Here is a 4,155-nt window from a genome sequence, read left to right as displayed (position 1 = left end):
TTAGAGACGAAGCATTAAGTGTCCTCATTCCACATAGGGCAAGCTGGATGAATCCATTTTACCCAGGACGGCCGAAGCGGCGTGGACCAGGGGAGAACTGAACCTTATACTTCACACCACAGTAAGTCTACGTGTCCTCTTCCACATAGGGCAAGCTAGAACTAACTATCTTACCCAGGACTGCCGAAGCAGCGTGGACCAGGGGAGGAACACACTTTTCATGGAAACGTAAGGCATCCATGACTGCCATAACGTAAGCCGCCGCTGTGCGCGTATACCCGTTCCCCGTAGGGAGGAGCAAGCCGCCGCTTAGAGACGAAGCATAAAGTGTCCTCATTCCACATAGGGCAAGCTGGATGAATCCATTTTACCCAGGACGGCCGAAGCGGCGTGGACCAGGGGAGAACTGAACTTTATACTTCACACCACAGTAAGTCTACGTGTCCTCTTCCACATAGGGCAAGCTAGAACTAACTATCTTACCCAGGACTGCCGAAGCAGCGTGGACCAGGGGAGGAACACACTTTTCATAGAAACGTAAGGCATCCATGACTGCCATAGTGCGTAAGCCGCCGCTGTGCGCGTAAACCCGTTCCCCGTAGGGAGGAGTCAAGCCGCCGCTTAGAGACGAAGTATGAAGTGTCCTCTTCCACATAGGGCAAGCTAGAATGAACTATCTTACCCAGGACCGCCGAAGCAGCGTGGACCAGGGGAGAACTGAACTTTATACTTCACACCACAGTATTGAGTAATGTGCCCTCTTCCACATAGGGCAAGCTGGAATGTTCCATTTTACCCAGGACGGCCGAAGCGGCGTGGACCAGTGGAGGACTACACAATCATGAGGTTTGATATCGACTTGTGTGTTTCAATAGGATACCGATGGTATGGTTTGAACCGATTTGATTTAGCCATTCTGAAGTCATCACTTGGTTGAAGCGCTGAACTAGGGAGGCATCGTTTACATATATATTGGTTTTCGCATGCTCTACTAGGTTAATGTCATGAGGTTGGCTATCGAGCATGCCCAAGTGATAACTTGATTGTGTGCTTGCTTGAATTCTTCACATTTCATACCATCGGTTAGTTGTCGAATCATTCCTCGATCATAACCTTCGTTCTTGGTTCATGTATGCTCTCTTCCACATAGGGCAAGCTAGAATTAACTATCTTACCCAGGACCGCCGAAGCAGCGTGGACCAGGGGAGAACTATACTTTGTCTTGTATGCCCTCTTCCACATAGGGCAAGCTAGAACTAACTATCTTACCCAGGACCGCCGAAGCAGCGTGGACCAGTGGAGGACTATACTTTGTTCATAACACCACAGTATTGAGTAATGTGCCCTCTTCCACATAGGGCAAGCTAGAATGAACTATCTTACCCAGGACCGCCGGAGCAGTGTGGACCAGTGGAGGACTACACAATCATGAGGTTTGATATCGACTTGTGTGTTTCAATAGGGTACCGATGGTATGTTTTGAACCGATTTGATTTAGCCATTCTGAAGTCATCACTTGGTTGAAGCGCTGAACTAGGGAGGCATCGTTTACATATATATTGGTTTTCGCATGCTCTACTAGGTTAATGTCATGAGGTTGGCTATCGAGCATGCCCAAGTGATAACTTGATTGTGTGCTTGCTTGAATTCTTCACATTTCATACCATCGGTTAGTTGTCGAATCATTCCTCGATCTAACCTTCGTTCTTGGTTCATGTATGCTCTCTTCCACATAGGGCAAGCTAGAATTAACTATCTTACCCAGGACCGCCGAGGCAGCGTGGACCAGGGGAGAACTATACTTTGTCTTGTATGCCCTCTTCCACATAGGGCAAGCTAGAACTAACTATCTTACCCAGGACCGCCGAAGCAGCGTGGACCAGTGGAGGACTATACTTTGTTCATTACACCACAGTATTAAGTATGGTGTCCTCTTCCACATAGGGCAAGCTAGAACTAACTATCTTACCCAGGACCGCCGAAGCAGTGTGGACCAGGGGAGGACTATACTTTATACTTCACACACTAGCCATACTGAAGTCATCACTTGGTTGAAGCGCTGAACTACGGCGGGGTAATCGTTTACAGGTTATAATCATATAGCTGCATGCTCATTAGTAGATAATGGAATATTGTATGGCAATATGAGCATGCCCAAGTGATGACTTTGTTTCAAGCTCAACAGGTAGGGTATTGAGTCCTCTTCCACATAGGGCAAGCTAGAATGAACTATCTTACCCAGGACCGCCGGAGCAGCGTGGACCAGTGGAGGACTCTATACTTTATACTTCACACCACAGTATTGAGTACGACTTGCATAAAGCCCCTAATGAGAACCACGAGGGCTCTCTCAATGTAGAACCACGAGGGCTCTAGTACCGATTCTCTCGGTACGGCTTGGTCCGTGTTCCTTTATGCTTGTACTCTAAGTATTAAGTATTGTGTCCTCTTCCACATAGGGCAAGCTAGAACTAACTATCTTACCCAGGACCGCCGAAGCAGTGTGGACCAGGGGAGGACTATACTTTATACTTCACACACTAGCCATACTGAAGTCATCACTTGGTGGGGGTGAACTACGGCGGTATCTATCGTTTTGGTTCGGTCTATATAGGGTCGCTTGCATGCTCATTCGAATATAATGTAATTGTGTATGGCAATATGAGCATGCCCAAGTGATGACTTTGTTTCAAGCTCAACAGGTAGGGTATTGAGTCCTCTTCCACATAGGGCAAGCTAGAATGAACTATCTTACCCAGGACCGCCGGAGCAGCGTGGACCAGTGGAGGACTCTATACTTTATACTTCACACCACAGTATTGAGTACTTCTTGCATAAAGCCCCTAATGAGAACCACGAGGGCTCTCTCAATGTAGAACCACAAGGGCTCTAGTACCGATTCTCTCGGTACGGCTTGGTCCGTGTTCCTTTATGCTTGTACTCTTAGAAAGTCTCAACCCGGAGGTCTTGACTTTGATTGTCATAGTTGGACTACGACGGGGCATCCGACCATTGCTGATCGAACACCCCTGATTCACCATCTTTCGGGTAGGCGGTACGCGTACCTCCGGACGCGGAAGTCTCAACCCGGAGGTCTTGACTTTGATTGTCATAGTTGGACTACGACGGGGTATCCGACTCATCGAATACCCCAGAAGCACACCATCTTTCGGGTAGGCGGTACGCGTACCTCCGGACGCGGAAGTCTCAACCCGGAGGTCTTGACTTTGATTGTCATAGTTGGACTACGACGGGGTATCCGACTCATCGAATACCCCAGAAGCACACCATCTTTCGGGTAGGCGGTACGCGTACCTCCGGACGCGGAAAGTCTCAACCCGGAGGTCTTGACTTTGGTTGTCATAGTTGGACTATGACGGGGCATCCGACCATTGCTGATCGAACACCCCTGTTACACCATCTTTCGGATAGGCGGTGCGCGACACCACCGACGCGGAAAGTCTCAACCCGGAGGTCTTGACTTTGTATTGTTGGATAGTCCTCTTCCACTATAGGGCAAGCTGGAAATATTCCATTTTACCCAGGACTGCCGAGGCAGCGTGGACCAGGGGAGAACTTCACGGAATCTTCAGGCATCCATGATTGCCATAGTGCGTAAGCCGCCGCTGTGTGCGTCAACTCGTTCCCCGTGAGGAGGAGTCTAGCCGCCGCTAAAAGACGAAGCATTAAGTGTCCTCATTCCACTATAGGGCAAGCTAGAATGAACTATCTTACCCAGGACCGCCGAAGCAGCGTGGACCAGGCGAGGACTACTTTATACTTCACACCACAGTATTGAGTACGACTTGCATAAAGCCCCTAATGAGAACCACGAGGGCTCTCTCAATGTAGAACCACAAGGGCTCTAGTACCGATTCTCTCGGTACGGCTTGGTCCGTGTTCCTTTATGCTTGTACTCGCGGAAAGTCTCAACCCGGAGGTCTTGACTTTGATTGTCATAGTTGGACTACGACGGGGCATCCGACCATTGCTGATCGAACACCCCTGATTCATCATCTTTCGGGTAGGCGGTGCGCGCACCTCCGACGCGGAAGTCTCAACCCGGAGGTCTTGACTTTGTATTGTCATAGTTGGACTACGACGGGGTATCCGACTCATCGAATACCCCAGAAGCACACCATCTTTCGGGTAGGC

Source organism: Anopheles coustani (assembly GCF_943734705.1).
Source record: "Anopheles coustani chromosome X unlocalized genomic scaffold, idAnoCousDA_361_x.2 X_unloc_110, whole genome shotgun sequence".
NCBI lineage: Eukaryota > Metazoa > Arthropoda > Insecta > Diptera > Culicidae > Anopheles > Anopheles coustani.
Note: the sequence above shows the minus strand (reverse complement) of the source record.